Source organism: Pseudorca crassidens, chromosome 10 (assembly GCF_039906515.1).
Source record: "Pseudorca crassidens isolate mPseCra1 chromosome 10, mPseCra1.hap1, whole genome shotgun sequence".
Taxonomy (NCBI): Eukaryota; Metazoa; Chordata; class Mammalia; order Artiodactyla; family Delphinidae; genus Pseudorca; species Pseudorca crassidens.
Genome location: NC_090305.1, coordinates 12,326,217 through 12,349,716, shown reverse-complemented (window position 1 = coordinate 12,349,716; position 23,500 = coordinate 12,326,217). Strand labels below are relative to the sequence as shown.

General features: G+C 40.1%; 1 protein-coding gene across 1 annotated transcript in view; it reads right to left on the bottom strand.

The window, feature by feature from the left end:
• Positions 1-16,638: 16,638 nt before the first annotated feature.
• The window catches only part of MYLIP (myosin regulatory light chain interacting protein), a 44,376-nt gene continuing 37,514 nt past the window's right edge, over positions 16,639-23,500 (bottom strand). Inside the window, exon 10 of the transcript XR_010946675.1 lies at positions 16,639-17,250. The gene's annotated coding sequence lies outside the window, so the exon portion shown is untranslated. The remainder of the gene's footprint in view (positions 17,251-23,500) is intronic.

Sequence of the window (23,500 nt, the reverse complement as noted above, 5' to 3'; positions counted from 1 at the left end):
CAAGGGGTGTCTGGGGATTGGTGCAGTTTGAAGTACTATGAGAGCATAAGATGAAAAAACCAAATTCCTGAAGCCGGGTATACCACAGAGCCCATGAATCCGATACTTCACGTTGTGCCTAGCAGTCCCCCAAAATGGTTATAATTAGCTGTAATAATCCTGATCGCCAATCACCATCATCACAGAAGAGCAAACACTCCATCTGAAACCCTAGAGGAATGCTAGCTCTTCATATAACAAAGTCCTAAAGAGTTCTTACTTCTGCTTCCTCCTACCCTCAAGCCTTCCAAAAAAAAAAAAAAAAAGAATCAAATTTCTCAGGCATTTCTGTTTGGAACCACTTTACTAGACCTAAGCCTCTATAAGTTTTAGTTCAAGGGCCTCAACTTTCACAGTGTAATTTAAATAGATTCTGAGTTGTAGTTTTCTTAATTAAAAACACACAGCCTGGAGAGCGCTTAAAGGATGAAAAAGAGTTATTCTAGCAAGGATGTGTATCTTGAAACCAGAACTGGCACCGGGGCAGCGGATGCTCTGGGCCCCAACTCTCTCCTACCTTTTCCCTTCTAGCTTCCGCTATAGGTTGCAAAGTTTCCCTTTCAACAGAGCTACCTGCCCTCAGCCCAACTCACGACTTTCAGGGCATGCCTTGGCTTATCCATGGTTGAGGAGACCTCTCTGAGAATCTCTCTTTGCACAGCACTGGTCTTTCTGTTATTGCCTTAGTCTAGGCTTAGAACCACCAAGTGTAACTCAAGAGACCCCCCTCTTCACATGGTTCCAACTCAGTCGATGCCATTCTCACCCAACTGAGATTTCACTGGACACTGTCTGACAGCCATGTGATACTTTTTTCTCTGTTATCCTGGATTTGTCACAAACCTCTAACATGTCCAAACCTCTCTCGTGACATTTTCCTTACCATTCCCATTTGGATTAAAGAGATGCCTCAAACCTACCGTCTGTTGCTTTTCTAAATTGCTTGTTTCTAAAGTATACTAATTCTTTCCACGGCCAACTCTGGTTGCTTTCATCAAAGGAGGTCTGAATGGTTTCCCTGTAATGAAAGAAGTATGCTGAGCTCCCATCTGAGAATCCTGGGCCCCAAGGCAGTTAATTACCAGCAGAGAGTCTCAGTGAACTCTATTGTCCTTGTGTTTCAAAGAATCACATTGGGTGGAAGGCAATTTTCTTGAGTGGAAAGATGAATGCTCTGAGATCCCTGGAGCCAATCCTACCTCTGGCATCACCATAAAAGGAGATAGCTTCTAACCACAGAAGACCATTCAATACCCCACCACAGTCCCAGACGCAAAAGCGGGCAAACCTGGCAAAAGCACACATTTTCCTCTTACATGCAATGAAAACCATCTGCAGGCAGTTCATTTTGACATCATCCAATTGGGAAGAAAACTTAATTTTGAAGTCTACTTATTAATTTTGCTCACTAACTTCAAATCACTTTGGATGTCAAGCAGTCATTCATTATACCACACATAGCACCCAGAAGACACAAGGCGGTCTGCATGCCCTCCCCTTCTTCATGCTCTAAGTAGCCCATCTATAGGCATAGTTCCATTCAGCTCTACTCACAGTAGGATGCTCGGGGCAAGAGGCTGGACCACTAGGTGGTACTTTAGTGATGTGGCCCTCTGATGCTCGTGCATTTTATTGTATTTTAAAAAGAAAACATCTTATATTAATAATAGTCTCTTTAAGCTGATAACAACTTAATTTTGAACATATACAAAGTTTTACATATATATACTGCCCCCATTTTATGATTTTGATGTCACAATTGACATCTTTTTACACTGTATGTCCATTAACAAATTATATTGTAGTTCTAATTATTTTTAATACTTTTGTCTTTTAACCTTCATTCTAGGGTTATAAGTGATCTACTTACCACCATTATGACTTTAGAGTATTCAGGACTTAATATCTCTACTGATGAGTTATATACTTTGATATGTTTTCCTGTAACTAATTAGCATCTTTGTTTCAGCTTGAAGAACTCCCTTTAACAATTTCTTTTAAGGCCAGTCTAATGGTGATGAACTTGTCTTTAGCTTTTGCTTATCTGGAAAACTCTTTCTCTCTCCATCAATTCTGAAGGACAACCTTGTCTGATAGTATATTCTCGGTTGGCAGGGTTTTTTTTCCTTCAGCACTTTGAATATATTGTACCACTTCCTTCTGGCCTGTAAAGTTGCTGACGAAAAATCTGCTTATAGTCTTATGAGGGTTCCCATGTATGTAATAAGTTGCTTTTTTTCTTTCTTCTTTTAAAATTCCTTCCTTCTCTTTAACTTTTGACAATTTAATTATAATATGTCTAGGTGAGGGTCTGTTAGGATTCATCGTGTATGAAACTCTCCCTACTTCTTTCACCAGGTAGGGAAGTTTTCAGCCATTACTCCTTTGAATAAGCTTCCTGCCCCTTTCTCTCTTTCTTCTCCTCTGGGACCTCTACAGTGTATACATTGGCCTGCCTGATGGTGTCCCATAAGTCCCTTAAGCTTTCTTCCCTTTTTAATTCTTTTTACTTTTTGCTTCTCTGACTGGATGAATTCCACTGCCCTGTCTTCAACTTTACTGATCCTTTCTTCTTGATCTAGTTTGCTATTGAACCCCTCTATTGACTTTTCCAGTTCAATGATTTTATCTGTCAGCTCTGTGATTTCCATTTGGTACTTTTTAATATTTTCTGTCTCTTTGTTGAAATTCTTTTCTTGTTCATGCATTATTTTCCTGACCATGGTGAGCATCTTTATGACCATTTTTTTTTTTTTTTGCACTACGCGGGCCTCTCACTGCTGTAGCCTCTCCCGTTGCAGAGCACAGGCTCCGGACGCGCAGGCTCAGCGGCCATGGCTCACAAGCTCAGCCACCCCGCAGCATGTGGGATCTTCCCAGACCGGGGCACGAACCCGTGTCCCCCTGCATCGGCAGGCGGACTCTCAACCACTGCGCCACCAGGGAAGCCCTATGACCATTATTTTGAACTTCCAGGTAAGTCAATGGTCTCTGTTTCATTAAGGTCTGCTTCTGGAGTTTTATCTTGTTCTTTTGTTTGGAACATATTCCTCTGTTTATTTTCCTCAATTCTCTGTGTTGGCTTCTGTGCATTAGATAAAACAGCTAACTCTCCCAGCCTTGACGCAGTGGTTTTGTATAGACGGTGAACCTCATCAATCAACTTGGCCCAAGCTCTTGGTTTTCTCTCAAATCTTTGCGATTGTCCAAGCTGCCTTCTTTATTCTTGGTGCCTCCCAGGAGCTTAGGGTATGCCAAGATCTGTGACTGTCCCAAAGGGGAGAATGGCAGTCAGCACCTAGATGCAGGTTGACTGGAACTCAGACTTTCAGAGAGCAGCTGGGAAAGCATGTAGTTAAGTATCTTCTAGGGAGAAACTGGAAGATGGGCATTTTTGCTTGCTCTTTCTGGGCTTCATCCAGGCGGATAGCCATATGGTGTAGAGTTCCTGTGCCTGTTGAGAACTGCTTCTTTGTTTTCCGTAGTCCTGTGGGATTTATAAATGTAAGCCATTTTGGCTATCAGAGGCAGGCAATACAAGGGCCCATTCCTTGGGCAGCAGCCACAAAACGTGGGGCACCAGACATGTGTACAAACTCCTTCCAGGGAGATACTGCTGACTTGGAAAGGGCAAGAGGGAGAGGGCAGGGGAGGTATCCACAGGCTTCTCTGGTCTCCAGGGAGGATCCTGGTGGTCATTTATTAAGTAGTTATGCATTGGTGAGATTCCCTACAGACTAAATAACAATCTGCTCCATTGGCCACAGGTTCTAAGACCCAATAGCCAATTCCAGAACCTCCACCAGAAGGTCTGTTTGGTTGTGGGAAGGGTCTTGGTATCCAATAGCTCACATCCAAACTTTCTGCTGGTGTTCCACAGAGAAGAAGTCCACCCAAATCCAGAGTAGACCTAAGGTGGTTTCAGAGTCACCAGCAACCTGGTTGTAGAGATACAAAATGGACTGAGACCTTTACTGAGAGGCAAAGTTTGAATCATAGAAGACATATTTCTTTTAAAGTAGTATGTGGAGGAAAAAGAGACCCTTTCTTATTCTTTTTCTTTTTCCTTTTCCTTCTCTCAAGTGTCTCAGATGGGACGTTTTTGATCTGTTCCGTAAACATTAAAAGAAAATGATTCTTTTTTCAAGGGAATGGAATCATGGGATACATATTAAATTTGCTTCTTCTGATCTTGCCTAAATAAATCAAGAATGAACAAGGAGTCTAGGTTCCAGGATATAAAGAACAGTATGGTAGGATTCTACAACCACAAAAAAGCTGGATTCCAACATATTCATTTCTGTTTGCCCCTTACGCCATCCTTCCCCAGGAAGCAAGATGATGGTATTAATGGCTGCCTCTCTGGAGCACGTGTTGAACATATGTTCTTCAAAATATAGTTGCTGGTACAGGAAGTGGCAACTTAAACTAAGTCAGGAATATTTTTGGAACAACCTCTTTTTCCAGATGGTCTTCCCCATTCTTTGACCTACTTTATGTTCAGGAGGCTGGAAACTATCTCTTTCCTGAGGATCATCTGTTTCTCTCAGGGATCTAATATTATGTCAGTTCAATACGGTAATGGAAACACCATAATATGCATGGGACTTTACAGTCACTGCAATAACATTTTCCCCTTGTTTTTGCAGTTCAGTTCAATGACCTCTAGGTGGTGGTAGAGGTTCCAACCATTTTTTATGACCAGATTGAATAGCTTAGTCATCGAACTGCTCTGTAGGGTCTTAAAGAGTTAATTGACAGGACTTGGATGAGGTTGACTGTGGTCTTGTGGTTTCAGTATTACCTTTTTTCTCCCTGATTCTCAGCAGAATGTGTATTGTGCGTATCAAGGAACTCTGAAAGCCAAGCATGACAATGAGAGTAAGGCTTAGAAAATGCTTTTTCTAGTTTAGAGATCTCACTTGAAGCTTTATGGCAACACAGTTCAAACCAAATTCAAACATCTTCGAGTTTTAATCTGTTTAAGTGAATGAAAGATATTTTCCTGTTTTTAATAGAAAGATATTTGGTCATCAACTCCCATTAACTGGGCATCAGTTTGATGAGTACAGGAAACAAGCGTATAGGCTCCATTTCTTACAGAATAGACTTTTTTAAAATTTAGGAAGGGTTTCCCTGGTGGCGCAGTGGTTGAGAGTCCGCCTGCCGATGCAGGGGACGCGGGCTCGTGCTCCGGTCCGGGAGGATCCCACATGCCGCGGAGCGGCTGGGCCCGTGAGCCATGGCCGCTGAGCCTGCGCGTCCGGAGCCTGTGCTCTGCAACGGGAGAGGCCACAACAGTGAGAGGCCCGTGTAACGCAAAAAAAAAAATTAGGAAGAAAAACATGCTTAAGAGGCATATCTTGAGTTCAAAAAATTATTGCAAAGAACACTTGACAATAGTAGTTTGCAGACACTTGTGTCCCCGTTTGTTCTTCAACTTTATTTTAGGAAAGGACCAGACATAACCAACCTGGTCCTTCCAGGGCTCAGCCTGTCCCAGGACACCAATTGCAAGACACAGCCCTAGACATGTTGTGAAGATCTACAGACCATCTTTCACATTCATCTCTTACTCTGGTGGCCAGGCTCTGAATAGCACTTCTCAGTGAGTCTTAAGCTATGTGCTGGGAAGGACCTGACCTGGGGCTTTTGATAGACTCCTGTTCCCCTCAGGAATTAGGACATGAACATCCTACACTGAACCAGGATTTACCTGCTAAACTTATTTGTGAACTAGACCACAGCTCTCTGTATTAATTTCAGCCAACTTCATTCTAGGAAACCATGGCTGTAGCCAGATTAATTGTATGCATGGCAAGCTATAACTGCTAACAGAATGGCCAAATTCAATGAGTCATTCAACACACGTTTTTTTGAGCACTACTATATCCGAAGCCCTCTGCTGGGATTCGCTGGCCAGGCTGCTGTGCTTACAAAAATAACAACTCTTCTAGATTTTCTCTGTTCCTCCCAATCATCTGCCCCCATCATTTCAGTTCTCTAACTACATCTACTCACTATTTGGGGGGGGGCGTCAATAATACTTCCCCCCCCTTAATGTAGACCTATTAGACGTAGCTTATTTCCATTTAGCCTTTAATCCTGAATTCTGTGTGTTCTATGTTTTGTTTGTGTATTTGTGTGTGTGTCTGTCGGTGTGTGTGTTACTCTCAGAAACTGTCTTGACCCTCTTTTACTCTGTACCCCTGCAGGGGGAAGCTCTTAGAACCCCTGGTCCTTAATGCTTTTTTTTTTTTTTTTTTGGCTGCCCCTTGTGGCTTGCGGGATCTTAGCTCCCCGGCCAGGGATTGAACTCGCACCCTCAGCAATGAAAGCACAGAGTCCCAGAGTCCTAACCACTGGACCACCAGGGAAGTCCTCTGGTCCTTAAGTTATGGTAGGGACCAGTCACTAATACGATGAGCTGCATACAAGTTTTGAAGAAGGAAAGGGAGGATTTAGAGAAGTTAACGTTTACTAAGTGCCTACTAAGAACTTTCTTGTATGTTGTTCATTTGTTGTCAGAGCAAAGCAGAGTGTGGCAACAAAAAGAGGACTTTGGAACTGGCAGGCTAAAGTGGGACTCCTGGTTAATCTGTACTAACTTACTGACCTTAGGCAAGTAACTCTTGGACATAAGACTCCTTGGCTGAAAAATGGGATTCTTACAACAATCCCACTCCATACTGTTGTATGAAGAATTGAGTTCCTAAGAGGCATTCAGTTTTGTTCTTACTTCCTTTTGCTGATGAGGAAAATAGAGAATGTGTTATAGGCTCCATATGTATGTTTTATAAAACCAGTCTACAGCTCTAATGAGACTACATAAACTAAATGGTACATTTCAACCATTTCAGTAAAACTGGATTCCAGCATATTTCTACTTTCATGAAAATAAATTTAGGTTAATTCCCTTCTCTCCTAGTTGCCTGAGGGGTGCAACTTTACATATCTTCAGGGATGGGATGACTCCTTCTCAAAGATGTTTGACTGGGTCCTTTGGAAGAGATAACTTGTTTTCCCTGGAGAAAACCATGTATAGATATTCCAGTTCAACGTACTAGATTTTGATGGTGCCATTTGTAATATGGAAGATTCATTTGCCTAGGAAAATTAGCTGAAATCTTTAAACCTCTATTTTAAATTGCCTTTATGGCAGCAATATATCAACCAGAGTATTTTTCCTTTCTGGCTTGTGTGTCATTTTTAAAGTCTCCAAAAAAGCAGACATGTGGTATGAAATCAGAACTAGCAAGGGACAAAACTGCCAACACAGAGGACATGTACCTTTGGGGTTCACCTGTCTCCTCTTTGATGCCCTTCTCTCTGCTCTTACATTTTCTACTTTCTTCTTGTCATCTACCATTTAAAAATTTTCTATAAACACAGGGAGTGCCTATCCTGTAGTTCTGTCTCTGCAGCCTTTTCCCTTGACAAAACCTGCGATTTATTTCATTTCAGCTTTGCTATAGTTGGAAAAGCTACGGCAGAATAATTCATCTTATTGACTCATAAATGGCTTACTCTATTACCCCTTGGGGGTGGGGGAAGGGAGGAAAGTTCGGGATCCAATATTATTGATGTAGGTTGGAGATGCTATCTCATTTTTATCCTGACAACAACCCTATGAAGTCTATATTTCAATTTCCTCATTGACAGATGAGAGACCTGATGCTTTGAGAGGTAAAGTTCCCCAAAGTAGGAAAGGTCATAAATGGCAGAGGTAGAATCTGACTCCAGGTTTTTAAGATTCCAGATCATGTACACCATTCACCACTGTACCATCTGAGGCATTTACATTTTACCTGGAGTCACGGCTTTGACCACAAAGGTCATGGAATCCTCGGCACAAAGGCAGGCTGGGGTGGGGATTCACACCCCTCATTGAACCAACTCCCCTGAACTAGCAGATCTTAGTAGAAACCCATTTGTTTTCTCTCTCCCATTCTAACTCAAGAAATGCCCTTTGTTTTAGAAGTAATACCGTGGGGGCAGGTTCCTTGACCAGTTACTCTTTTCCTTTGACTAACCAAGAGTCCTTAACCCACTGGGGAGGCAGAGCAGAGACGCAGGGTGTTGAGGAAGGTGGGGAGTAAGAGCAAAGTCCCCTGCGGGGGACACAGAAGGCCCCCTTGGAGAGGACTTAGTTAAGCCTGTTTTGCACTGAGCATAACCAAAGGCTCTGCCAAGTGTTCTAGAAAAGCTCCTCTTCCAGCCAGACCTCGCTTAAGAGGGAAGAAAAGGGCTTCCCTGGTGGCGCAGTGGTTAAGAGTCCACCTGCTGATGCAGGGGAAGTGGGTTCGTGCCCCGGTTCAGGAAGATCCCACATGCCACGGAGCGGCTGGGCCCGTGAGCCACGGCCGCTGGGCCTGCGCGTCCGGAGCCTGTGCTCCGCAACGGGAGAGGCCACAACAGTGAGAGGCCCGCGCACCAAAAAAAAAAAAAAAAAAAGAGGGAAGAAAAACTGAACTCTCTAGAGATTTAGAGAACTGAACTGATAATCAGTTCTGTGATGGGAAGGAAACCTTGGGTGTTTGGACAGCAGTCCTTAATTCCTGAGGTCAGGGAGTGTGGACCAAAGATCTGAATCAAATCTCAAGTTGGGAGAGAGCTCAGCATTTCCTTCTCAACAATGCTGGTCCATTGCTCTTTCATTAAAACATTTGGGGATTGAGGGGCAGGTGGTGCAGGAAGGGAAAGGAAAAGAGGGGCATGGAGTTTTCAAGGAGTCTGTTTTAGGATCAACATAACAGGTTGTTTGTGTTAAGTCTGTGTGAAGTAATCTAAATGGACTCAGGTGGCAACATACTAAATATTTCAGCTTCTCTTCTCTCCTTATTTTTCCCCTGTGGCTAGACAGATGGCATGCAGGAGTGGGGTGGGTTAACTGAGTAAAAATAGGTTATTTAAAAGAAACCAAATGCTGCTGTAAAGAAGAGTATGCTTTGTGTAGACAAATGCTGCTTCCTTGAGACTCAGGACTTGGGTGCTTTTATTTAAAACTCTAGAAAATAAATAGGCAGGTTTGCTTGTGTTCTGGGATTTACTGCTATCCTTTCAACCCTCCAGACAAATTAGGGGGTGACTTGGTGGACTGCTGGTATCCGTGGGAAAAAAGTGAAACACCTCCCAACACCAGAGACAGTCACCTTCTCAAAAGAAGAACGTATTCAGTGCCATCTATTGTCCCTGAGTTTCACCTCAAGAGCTTTACTTCACCGAATCCAAGTTAAAAAGGAAAAAACAGGTGTGTGGTGGAGAGGGAGTGGGGAGTCTGTGAGGGGACGGAGTAAAATGTTAAACAATGTCAAGAGGAAATAGACAGCAAAATCCAGACTGTAGAAAAATTCTGGCTAGTCCAGACTGTGAAGAGATGACCAGGTTTCTCTTAGAAATAAAATTGTGCCCATGCAAGAGAGGTACAAAGAGAGAATTTTATACATCAAAGGGCCTTAAGAGACATGTCAAACAACTGCAATGTATGGATCTTATTTTGATCCAGATTAAAACAAAATATGAAAATAAATGAGTAGAGAGCCACCCCCCCACCTCTGCAGGGGACCCTCAACACTAGCAGGGAAACAGGAAACTTCCACAAGCCTCTTGGATACCTTCATCCACCAGAGGGCAGACAGCAGAAGCAAGAAGAACTACAATCCTGCAGCCTGTGAAACAAAAACCACATTCACAGAAAGATAGACAACATGAAAAGGCAGAGGACTATGTACCAGATGAAGGAACAAGATAAAACCCCAGAAAAACAACTAAATGAAGTGGAGATAGGCAATCTTCCAGAAAAAGAATTCAGAATAATGATAGTGAAGATGATCCAGGACCTCGGAAAAAGAATGGAGGCAAAGATCAAGAAGATGCAAGAAATGTTTAACAAAGATCTAGAAGAATTAAAGAACAAACAAACAGAGATAAACAATACAATAATTGAAATGAAAAATACACTAGAAGGAATCAACAGCAGAATAACTGAGGCAGAAGAACAGATAAGTGACCTGGAAGACAGAATGGTGGAATTCACTGCTGCGGAACAGAATAAAGAAAAAAGAATGAAAAGAAATGAAGACAGCCTAAGAAACCTCTGGGACAACATTAAACGCAACAACATTCGCATTATAGGGGTCCCAGAAGAAGAGAGAGCGAAAGGACCCGAGAAAATATTTGAAGAGACTATAGTCGAAAACTTCCCTAACATGGGAAAAGAAATAGCCACCCAAGTCCAGGAAGTGCAGTGAGTCCCATACAGGATAAACACAAGGAGAAACACACCGAGACACATAGTAATCAAACTGGCAAAAATTAAAGACAAAGAAAAATTATTGAAAGTAGCAAGGGGAAAATGACAAATAACATACAAGGGTACTCCCATAAGGTTAACAGCTGATTTCTCAGCAGAAACTCTACAAGCCAGAAGGGAGTGGCATGATATACTTAAAGTGATGAAAGGGAAGAACCTACAACCAAGATTACTCTAGCCAGCAAGGATCTGATTCAGATTAGATGGAGAAATCAAAAGCTTTACAGACAAGCAAAAGCTAAGAGAATTCAGCATGACCAAACCAGCTCTACAACAAATGCTAAAGGAACTTCTCTAAGTGCGAAACACAAGAGAAGAAAAGGACCTACAAAACCAAACCCAAAACAATTAAGAAAATGGTAATAGGAACGTACATATCAATAACTACCTTAAATGTGAAAGGATGAAATGCTCCAACCAAAAGACACAGGCTTGATGAATGGATACAAAAACAAGACCCATATATATGCTGTCTACAACAGACCCACTTCAGACCTAGGGACACATACAGACTGAAAGTGAGCGGATGGAGAAAGATATTCCTTGCAAATGGAAATCAAAAGAAAGCTGGAGTAGCAATACTCATATCAGATAAAATAGAACTTAAAATAAAGAATGTGGGCTTCTCTGGTGGCGCAGCGCTTGAGAGTCCGCCTGCCGATACAGGGGACACGGGTTTGTGCCCCGGTCCGGGAAGATCCCACATGCCATGGAGTTGCTGGGCCCGTGAGCCATGGCCGCTGAGCCTGCGCGTCTGGAGCCTGTGCTCCGTAAAGGGATAGGCCACAACAGTGAGGCCTGAGTACCACAAAAAAAAAAAAAAAAATCTTCCAACAAACAAAAGTCCAGGACCAGACGGCTTCACAGGTGAATTCCATCAAACATTTAGAGAAGAGCTATCACCCATCCTTCTCAAACTCTTCCAAAAAATTGCAGAGGAAGGAATACTCCCAAACTCATTCTATGAGGCCACCATCACCCTGATACCAAAACCAGACAAAGATACTATAAAAAAAGAAAATTACAGACCAATATCACTGATGAATATAGATGCAAAAATCCTCAACCAAATACTAGCAAACAGAATCCAACAACACATTAAAAGGATCATACACCAGGATCAAGTGGGATTTATCCCAGGAATGCAAGGATTCTTCAATATACGCAAATCAATGAATGTGATATACCATATTAACAAACTGAAGAATAAAAACCATATGATCATCTCAATAGATGCAGAAACAGCTTTTGACAAAATTCAACACCATTTATGATAAAAACTCTCCATAAAGTGGGCATACAGAGAACCTACTTCAATATAATAAAGGCCATATACGACAAACCCACAGGACACATCATTCTCAATGGTGAAAAACTGAAAGCATTTCCTCTAAGATCAGGAACAAGACAAGGATGTCCACTCTCACCACTATTAATCAACATAGTTTTGGAAGTCCTAGTCACGGCAACAGAGAAGAAAAAGAAAAAAAAGGAATACAAATTGGAAAAGAAGTAAAAGTGTCACTGTTTGCAGATGACATGATACTCTACATAGAGAATCCTAAAGATGCTCCCAGAAAACTACTAGAGCTAATCAATGAATTTGGTAAAGTTTCAGGATACAAAATTAATTCACAGAAATCTCTTGCATTCCTATACACTAAAGATGAAAAATCTGAAAGAGAAATTAAGGAAACACTCCCATTTAACATTGCAATAAAAAGAATAAAATACCTAGGGATAAACCTACCAAGGGAGACAAAAGACCTGTATGCGGAAAACTATAAGACACTGATGAAAGAAATGAAAGATGATACCAACAGATGGAGAGATATACCATGTTCTTGGATTGGAAGAATCAATATTGTGAAAATGACTATACTACCCAAAGCAATCTACAGATCCAATGCAATCCCTATCAAATTACCAATGGCATTTTTTACGGAACTAGAACAAAGAATCTTAAAATTTGTATGGAGACACAAAAGACCTCGAATAGCCAAAGCAGTCTTGAGGGAAAAAAACGGAGCTGGAAGAATCAGACTCACTGACTTCAGACTATACTACAAAGCTACAGTAATCAAGACAGTATGGTACTGGCACAAAAACAGAAACATAGATCAATGGAACAAGATAGAAAGCCCAGAGATAAACCCATGCACCTATGGTCAACTAATCTACAACAAAGGAGGCAAGGATATACAATGGAGAAAAGACAGTCTCTTCAATAAGTGGTGCTGGGAAAACTGGACAACTACATGTAAAAGAATGGAATTAGAACACTCCCTAACACCATACACAAAAATAAACTCAAAATGGATTAGAGACCTAAATGTAAGACTGGACACTCTAGAAGTCTTAGAGGAAAACATAGGAAGAACACTCTTTTTTTTTTTTTTTTTGCGGTATGCAGGGCTCTCACTGTTGTGGCCTCTCCCTTTGCGGAGCACAGGCTCCGGATGCGCAGGCTCAGCGGCCATGGCTCATGGGCCCAGCCGCTCCACGGCATGTGGGATCTTCCCGGACCAGGGCACAAACCCGTGTCCCCTGCATCGGCAGGCAGACTCTCAACCACTGCGCCACCAGGTAAGGCCGGAAGAACATTCTTTGACATAAATCACAGCAAGATCTTTTTTGATCCACCTCATAGAGTAATGAAAATAAAAACAAAAATAAACAAATGGGACCTAATGAAACTTCAAAGCTTTTGCACAGCAAAGGAAACTATGAACAAGACGAAAAGACAACCCTCAGAATGGGAAAAAAACACTTGCAAACAAATCAACGGACAAAGGATTAATCTCCAAAATATATAAACAGCTCATGCAGCTCAATATTTAAAAAACAAACAACCCAATCCAAAAATGGGCAGAAGACCTAAACAGGCATTTCTCCAAAGAAGATATACAGATGGCCAAGAAGCACATGAAAAGCTGCTCAACATCACTCATTATTAGAGAAATGCAAATCAAAACCACAACAAGGTATCACCTCACACCAGTTAGAATGGGCATCATCAGAAAATCTACAAACAATAAATGCTGGAGAGGGTGTGGAGAAAAGGGAACCCTCTTGCACTGTTGGTGGGAATGTAAATTGACCCAGCTACTGTGAAGAACAGTATGGAGGTTCCATAGAAAACTAAAAATAGAATTACCATATGACCCAGCAATCCCACTACTGGGCATATACCCAGAGAAAACCACAATTCAAAAAGACACATGCACCCCAATGTTCATTGCAGTACTATTTACAATAGCCAGGTCATGGAAGCAAACTAAATGCACACTGACAGACAAATGGATAAAGAAGATGTGGTACATATATACAATGGAATATTACTCAGCCATAAAAAGGAACGAAATTGGGTCATTTGTAGAGATGTGGATGCATCTAGAGACTGTCATACAGAGTGAAGTAAGTCAGAAAGAGAAAAACAAATACCGTATATTAACTCATATATGTGGAACCTAGAAAATGGTACAGATGAACTGGTTTGCAGGGCAGAAATTGAGACACAGATGTAGAGAACAAACGTATGGACACCAAGGGGGGAAAGCGGTGGTGGTGGTGGTGGTGCTGTGATGAATTAGGTGATTGGGATTGACATGTATACACTAATGTGTATAAAATTGATGACTAATAAGGACCTGCTGTATAAAAAATAAATAAAATAAAGTAAAAGAAAGAAAATAAATGAGTAAATCATTCAAAAAATACTTATGAGGCAATGGAAAAATGTGAACACTGACTGGATATTTGAACGTATTAAGGAATTATTTTCCAACTGTGAGATGTGATAACAGAATAGTGGTTATGTTTTGAAAACGAGTCCTACTCTTTTAGAGGTGTGAATCTTTCTAGAGGAGATTAAAGTCTTGGATTTGCTTCAAAATACTGGGGCAGGTGGAGGGAGGAATGTGTTCAGGGAGTGATTGGAAGTATATGTCCAATGAGATTGGCCTTAAGGGGACAATTGTTGAGGTTGGGGATTCTTTATATGTACAGTTGTCTCTACTTTTGTATATATTTGCAATATTCCATAATAAAATGTTAAAGGCAAAAACCTATTGTGTCACGCTGGGATGTTTTGAACAACAGAGCTGCCCTCTCTAAAAGCCTGACAGCGTTGGGTAAGTATCCCCAAAAGACTAAGAGCATATCCTCCTTTTAAAATCATTTTTGTGTTAATTCAAACAAGCTCCCTGTCTTGCACCAGAATCAAACCACAAACAGTCCTTTTTTCATTCTACTCATAGAAAATATATGAAGGAACTGAAGAGGATCTGAACACAATGGAAAGGGAACTCACTGCAGTAAGGACATTCTAAGTTCAAGGTTCAGATCCCCAGTGGACTGAAATGTACAGCCGTCCCGGGCAGCCGGCCATGCCCCAGTCCCCACAGCTGTTTGGACAACAGCTGCCATTGGTGACATCTAGGCCTGCCTTGTGTTTGTGTCTTTTGACTTGTGTACATTGATATGTCACAAAACTCAGAATAGTTTGCTTCCTGGTTGAAATAATGAACTCTTTTGCAATGGATTTTGTCCCAGGTTTCCTGAACGAGCACCACATCGTTAAACGGCTCATAGAACAGAGTAAAAATGCCCTGGGTGTCTTTAAAATGCATCTGAGGAACTGGGCCTGGTTCCTTTTTATAGACATCTTGAGGAAGATTCAGTTACATCTTCCGGGTGGTGACTCTAGGCTGCTTCCAAAAGAACAAGAGAGCTTTATCTCTATGTTGGGCAGAATAACAGGGCAATCAAAGCTAAGCCTCTTGGAAAATACTGACCCAGAGACCAGGGTTAAGGATTGAGCTGAGATGTTTTCTGGGACAGATTGTGGACAACAAGAAAGAGCCAATAATAAACAGGAACCCAAAAAGCCTGGAGCCACCAGACTGACCACAAGGCAGCCTCCCATGTTTTCACCACCAGGAGCTAGAGAGGCCTCAAGGTGGTATTGTTTCTGTTTTCCATTGAAGGCTTGACCCACCAAGTCCCCAAAATAAAAAAAAAGAAAGAAGGAGAGACAGAAAAGGATCAGAGAAAAGAAAAGAAGACTGTCCATCAGCAAATTCTCGTCAAAGGAAGGTAGTGGGTCTGTCCCTCCTGGGACTCTGATTCTGCATCTTGATTTTCTTCCAAAACACTTCCCCATTTCACTCCACCCACCACTCGTCTTCACCAAAACAAGCTTAAATATACGTCTGAGTGAAAAAGCAAACTGCAAATTGAGTTGACACTCGTGGGTAGTTTGAAAAAACTGATAGGGAATTCAAGAATACAGTTCTACATTTTTTCCAGTTTTTTTGTGGTATAATGAACATACAAGCTTGTATCAGTTTAAGGCATACAACATAATGATTTGATACCTGTGTATACTGCAAAATGATCAGCACAGCAAATTTAGTTAACATCCATCACCTCACATAGTTGCCAATTTTTTTTTCTTGTGATGAGAACTTTTAAGATCTATTCTCTCAGTAACTTTCAAATATACAATACAGTATTATTAACTGTAGTCACCATGCTGTACAGTACATCCCCAGAACTTATTTATCTTATAACTAGAAGTATGTATCTTTTGACCACCTTCACCCATTTCTCTCACCCCAGTGCCCCGCTCTGGTAACCACCAATCTGTTCTCTGTTTCGATGAGGTTTTTTTTTTTTTTTTTTTTTTAAGATTCCACATGCAAGTGATGCCATTTATTTTGCCTTTCTCTGTCTGGCTTATTTCACTTAGCATATTGCTCTCAAGGTCCATCCATGTTGTTGCAAATGGCAGGATTTCCTTCTTTCTCATGGCTGAATAATGTTCTATTGTATATATATGTATACCACATCTTCCTTATCCATTCATCCATTGATGGACACTTAGGTTGTTTCTGTATCTTGGCTATTAAGAATAATGCTGCAATGAACATGTGAGTGCAGATACCTCTTTGAGATTCTGTTTTAATTTCTTTTGGATACATAACCAGGAGTGGAATTGCTGGATCATATGGTAGTTCTATTTTTAATTTTTGGAGGAACCCCCATAATGTTGTCCATAGTGGCTACACTAATTTGCGTCCCTTTTCTCCACATCCTCGCCAGCATTTATCACTTGTCTTTTTGATGATGGCCATTCTAACAGGCGTGAGGCGATATCCCACTGTTGCTTTGATTTGCATTTCCCTGATTAGTGATGTTGAGCATCTCTGCACGTACCTGTTGGTCTAATTCTATATTTTTTGGCATCTGGAGAAAAGGTGCACCTGTATTATATTTTAAGCTCCTTTAACTTTTTAAAAATACACTTTTAATTTTAGCATAGTTTTAGATTTACAGAAAAATTGTGAAGATAGTACAGAGAGTCACCATGTACATCATACCCATTTCCCTCTATTACTGACATCTTACATTTGTACGGCACATTTGTCACAGTTAGTGAACCAATAATATTGTTATTAAATAGAGCCCATGATTTATGCATGTTTTCTCAGTTTTTACCTAAAGTCCTTTTCCTGTTCCAGGAACCCATCTAGGTCACCATATTACATTTAGTCTTCAGTACTCCTTAGGCACCACTTGGCTGTAAGAGTTTCTCAGACTTTCCATGTTTTTGGTGACCTTGACAGTCTTGAGGAGTGATGGTCAGGAATTTAGTAGAATGTCCCTCAGTTAGGATTCAACTGATGTTTTACTCATGATTAGATTGGGGTTATGGGTTTTGGGGAGGTAGCTCTTTAACTTTTTCATCTTAACTTCTGAACATCAGACGGTTGTTTCTTTAGCTCTCTTCAAAGCCAAATGGCTTTAGGCATCAAGAAACTTACCCTGGGCATGTGTGGCTCCTGTGCCCCGCACATTTATTATTATTTGCCTTTAAGCACCTTTTGCTGTTTACTCTGCTAAAGAATAAAAGCATTTTTAGAAATTGGGGATGTGCTTGGCAATAGCTGCTGCAAAAAAAGGTGTGTATAGAACTCACTTCTAATTACAGTTGCTGTGCAGGGAGAGTTAAAAAATAAGTAGCAATGGATTATTTTACTCACAAACATGAATGGTATGTAAATTCTCTTTTCCTGTCAAATAGGGGATCTGGATTTTTTTTTCTGAAATCATTCGTGTCATTTTCCATTTTCCATTTTAGTTGCTACAGGAATTAGGTTTATCTTTAACTCTGTTTCCCAGTGCTCTTTTTGTACCATCCAGGTTTGGAAAGACTATACTAAAAAGTACACTAGATTGCATCAAAAAGAAAACTCCAGACCAATGTCACTTATGAATATCATAGGAAAAAATCTTAAATGAAATATTAAAACACACAATAGATCACCTCATTAAAAATATATAACAAGCAAGTGGGATTTATTCTGAGAAAGCAGGGCTGATTCCTTATTAGAAAATTCAATAATATAATCGTTTATATTAAGAGAGCTAAAGAGAAAGATCATACAATCATCTCCACAGAGGTGGATAAGGCATTTGATCACATGAACTTTCACTCATGTTAAAAGTACTCAATAGAATAGAAATTGATGACTACTTCCTTTTTATGATCGAAAGCCAAAATTTTAGTTCATGTGGTAACATTAAAAACTTTTCAATAACGTGATTAACAGACAAGGATGCATTATCTTTACTACTATTTTACACTGGGATGGACGTACTAGCCAATACAATTAGACAAGAAAAAGCAATTAGAAGGATAAAAATTGGAAAGGAAGAGGCAAAACTCTCTGTAGGCAACATAATTTTACATATATGCAATTTCCAAAGAACCAGTGAAAAACCACCTTAAACAATAAAAATAGTTTCAGATTACAAAATTAACATATAAAACCAATAACCTTCTCATACACTAATTAAAATCCAATATAAGATACAATGGAAGAGAGGACACTGTTTTCAACAGTAAAAAGACAAAAACAAAAAAACCCAGGCATGAACCTAAACACTCAGAACTTATGTGAGGTCATCTCTAAAACACTGCTGAGGATACAAAAGAAGACCTGAAAAACTGGAAAGTCACACCATGGTTTTGGGTAGGAAGACTCAACAGCCATAACATGCCAGTTCTCACTAAGTCAGTTTATAAACTTAATGTAATCCCAATAAAGTTAACATTAGGGCTTTTCCCTAGAACAAGACAACTAGATTATAAATTCATCTAGAAGGGCAAGAAAATCCCCAAGAATCGTAGGAAAACCCCAAAATGCAGAGCAGGGACAGGGGGCTAGCCCTCCCAGAAGTAATATATTATGAAGCCTCTATATTAAAACAGTGTGATATTGCACATGAATGGACAGATAGACCCATGGAAGAGAAGAGAAAATACAGAAATAGACCTAATTAAGTACAGAAATGTAGAATGCAGTGAAGGTGGCATCTCAAAATAGAGAGGAAAAGTTAGATTTTTATTGGTGGTCCTGGGATAACTGAATGACCATTTAGAAAAAGTTAATGTCTTTTTCACACCATATACTGGATATATTCCAGGTAAATGTAAATATAAAAATGAAACCAGACAAGTACTAGAAGCAAATATGAATAAATTCCTTTATAGCTTGGGGGTGGGGAAATTTTCCTTTGCTATGATTTGGAATCAGAGCAATTAAAATTATTTTTTATTTCTTAAAAATACAAATTTGCATAGTAAAAAAGACTTTAGTAAAGTAAAATGGAAAATGACAAACTGGGGAGAATAATAGTAACTGAAATCGCAAAGTGTAATCAACGCCCTCCAGCCAAAGACCACCAAGCACACACCTGCGGATGAACAAGTTTGGATTTAAGCCCCTTGTAACAAAGGAGACTGTCCACCACGGGGTACCACAGTGGGATTCAGGAAGGCAGTCTTGAAAATGACTTTTTACAGGAGTTGGGGTTTGGTTAGGCAACTCTGGAGAGGGTTCAAGGAAGTAGGGCTTGGCTCTGGATTGGATGCTGTCAGGGAACAGTAAGCAAATCTATTATTGACTATCTTATTAAACCTTATCTCTAGGGCGGGAGAAATGAATCAAAGCTAAAGCCACAATTGGTAGAGAAGCAGCAGTCGCCCATGTTAGCCAGTATAGGAAGATGTGTGTGTGTGTGTTTGTTTTTTGTTTAGTTTTCTGTGATTTACACAGTAACCTTGTTTTTGTCTGTGCTTAGAAAAGACTCTCAAATGGTGTTTTGTTTTGTTTTGCTTTGCTATCATGGTGGCAGAGTGACCTTGTCTGAATCATACCGGTGCTCTACCAGATTTTTATATCCAACGGGGGACACCCATCTAGCCGTCAGTACCTAGCAAACCCCTGGCAGCACTGAGGTCCAGCTGAGGCAGGCCACCTCTCAAAGGTCAGGGACTGCTTCTTTCTCATGCTGTACCCCTGATATATAAAGAGTTTCTAAAAAGAGAGACTAGACTAAAAACCTGATACACCTGAGCAATCTAAAACAGTTGCCACTAGTCACGTGTGATTATTTAAATTTAAATTAATTAAAATTAAATAAAATAAAAAATTTAATTCCTCAGTTACACCAGCCCCATTTCAAATATTCAACAGCACATGTGATTAGTGGCTACTATATTAGATAGTGCAGGTATAGAATGTTTCCATCACTGGAATTATATTAAATAGCACTGCTGTGGAAAAAAGTACTAGAGAAATTGAGAGTTCACCAAAAAAGAAATGAAAATATCTTTAAATCATATGAAATGTTACTCAAACTCATTTAAATAGAAATGCACATCAAAACTCCACTGGGATCCATTTCTCTCTAAAAGATTAACAAAAATCTAAAAGTTTGACAAGGTACTATATCGGTAAAGCTGTGGGTAAAGCTATATTGTACAAGCTTCTTTATACACTGCTGGTGGGAATGCAAAATGGTAGAACCCTTACAGAATTTGGTATTTGGAATTTGGCAATATCTGACAAAATTGCATGTGCATTTACTCTTTGACCCAGCAACCTCAGAGAGTCCCACCAAAGATTCCTGGGAAAAGATAAAAAGACATATGTACAAGGCTTGTCATAACTGGACTACTTTCAATAGCTAAAGACTGGAAACAAATGTTGATCATTAGGAAACTAGTTAAATAAACTAAGGTACACCCACATAGTGGAGTACTATGCAGCTGAAAAAGTACTAAGAAAAATCTCTGTGCCAGTATGGTGTGACCTCCAGGATATATTTGTAGCTTGAAAAAGAAAAAAAACAAGTAGAGAAGAATATGTACGGCATGACACTGTTTAGCTAAGAAATGGGACACACACACACATACACACATGCACACATACATATATTCTGCTTTTTTTTTTTTTGCTGTACGCGGACCTCTCACTGTTGTGGCCTCTCCCATTGCGGAGCACAGGCTCCGGACGCACAGGCTCAGTGGCCATGGCTCACGGGCCTAGCTGCTCCGCGGCATGTGGGATCTTCCCGGACTGGGGCACGAACCTGTGTCCCCTGCATCAGCAGGCGGACTCTCTACCACTGTGCCACCAGGGAAGCCCATATTCTGCTTTTATTTAAAAACAAACAAGCAATGGAAGGCTAAACATTAAGAAATGGCAATTTTATTAGGGAAAGGGAAAGGTATAGAAGCTAGATTTCTCTGAATAAACACTGTCTTGTTTGTTTGACTTTGGAACCATGTAAATATTTTATACCTAATTACAAAACCTGGAATTAATTGAACAATTTTAAATTGAAAGTAATAAAATCTAAGAAGTAAAAATAAAAGCAATGAACCTGAATATACATTCAGGTGGCAGAAAGCACACAGTGAAAATTATTCTAAGTGATTTTACACACAAGAGTTTGACAATATGTCCTTGACAGAAGACACACTAAGAAAATATAAGGTCTTCCAAAACACACAGACAAGACTCTCTTAAACTGTGTTCAAGAATCCTATTGTTAGCGACAGGGTTGATATTATTATTCTGAAACTGTTGGGCGTGTTTTGTGGGAGACAGCAAATGAGTAATTTTGTTATTTTGAATTCTAGCCTTTCTGTTGTTTTCAGATTCAAGATTCTCCATGTGGGAAAAAGAAGGTCCAGATGAAGATCAAAGAGGTTAGACCAGAATCTGAATTGGAATTATCAGCATAAACTCATGATATATTTCATCTTAAGAAAAGTATATATATTCCAACTTTGTTTACCAAAATAGCCTAGAAATAATGACCACCTACTACGAATGAGCAGCCTTAGAGCCCAGATTAATGTTTCTAATAGCATCTCCTAGAGTGCACTGGTTGTTGGTATGGGGCAGGAAATGTATCAGAGGAGCCAGAAACAACTTGTCATACCAGATAGCAAGGAAGGTATCAAAGAGTCACATCTAATGATTCAGGAGCCAATTAAAGAGGCTCCCACTGGCCAAAGATGGGACAATTTAACCATCAAAACCAAAAACAACAGCACTGGGTTGAAACACATCAAATATGTTAAATCCGTAAGTTTATAATAATAACAAACAAACAAGAACCTAATTGATCATCACTGGAAGATTCTAGGAAACAACTATCTTATTTTGTAAACTGGTTAAGCATTAATCCAGCCACTCCCAAGGAACCATGCAATTGATAGTCAAATAGGAGATACAGGGAATTTTCTCTTCATAGAAATATTCTTGCTATAAGTATGAAGGAATGATAGAATTGAAATGAATCAACTTGCAACACCTGATGAGTGAATGAATCTAGGCATTGAGCAACAAGGCTGCCTATATCACAGAGACAACCGGACTTTATCTGCTTCCTGTTGGAAGAGCACCCCTGCCCCCCATGAAGTCATCAAGCCCTGCAGAAATAACCAGAATCTGAAGCAGCCTCCAGACCCAATAACCAATTTACAGGAAATACAGAAGACACAAGAACATGTTAAACAACACAACGGGGGTGAAAAATCCACATTGTACAAAATTCTACAGGAAAAATGAAGACCTGGTTTCTTAGTAAGTAAATTACAAGGCACAGGGATTGGGGGAGAGAATAAAGAAGACACACTTAAAGATTAAAAGAGATTTAAAAGTTGTATCAAATCAATGGCAATGGGTACACCTTACCTGAATCCTGATTCAAGCATAAAAACGATAAAAAAATTTTTATAAGACATTTGAAAATTTGAACACTGACTGGATATTGGCTAATATTAGTAAATTATCATTATCTTCAAGTATGATAATGGCATTACAGATATGTTTTTTAAGTTATCTTTAAGAGACACATACTGAAATATTCATAGATAACTAATGTGATGGGTAGAAGTGAATGGACGTACAGAATCTATATCCTCTATATCTATATTATAGATAAAACAAGGCCATGGGGCTTCCCTGGTGACACAGTGGTTGAGAATCTGCCTGCCAATGCAGGGGACACGGGTTCGAGCCCCGGTCTGGGAGGATTCCACATGCCGCGGAGCAACTGGGCCCGTGAGCCACAATTACTGAGCCTGCGTGTCTGGAGCCTGTGCTCCGCAACAAGAGAGGCTGCGATAGTGAGAGGCCCGCGCACCGCGATGAAGAGTGGCCCCCGCCTGCCACTAGAGAAAACCCTCGCACAGAAACGAAGACCCAACACAGCCAAAATAAACAAAATAAATTAGTAAACTCCTACCCCCAACATCTTCTTAAAAAAACAAACAAAAAAACACAAGGCCATGAGTTGATAATCGTTGAAGGGTGTTGATGGGTACATGGACTCATTATACTATTCTTCCTACTTTTGTATATGCCTGAAAGTTTCTAGAATAGGAAGTTAGAGCAAGATTTAAAACAAATAAGGCAAAATAAATAATCTTGATGGTGGGTATAAAGATAGTCATCATTTTCTATTCTGTTTTTGCACTTTTGAATTGCTCATAATTAAAATCAAAGCAATTTGTAAAAGAAACCATGATGAGAATAGCTGTGGAGATACTTAATTTGAGGGAGGGTGCTATAAAATCTTATTTCTTAAAGAAAAAAGAACTAAAGTGAATAGGCCAACTATTCACACCTGCCTTCTCCTGGCGGTGGGCATAGGTGTTTGCTTATTATTGTTTGTTCCTTTTGTTTGTTAAGATTTTTCCATAAGTTAAATAACAGCTGTTTATTTAAAAAAAAAAACGTGACTGTGTCATACTGAGATCACATTGCCCTCTGGGGAAGCTGC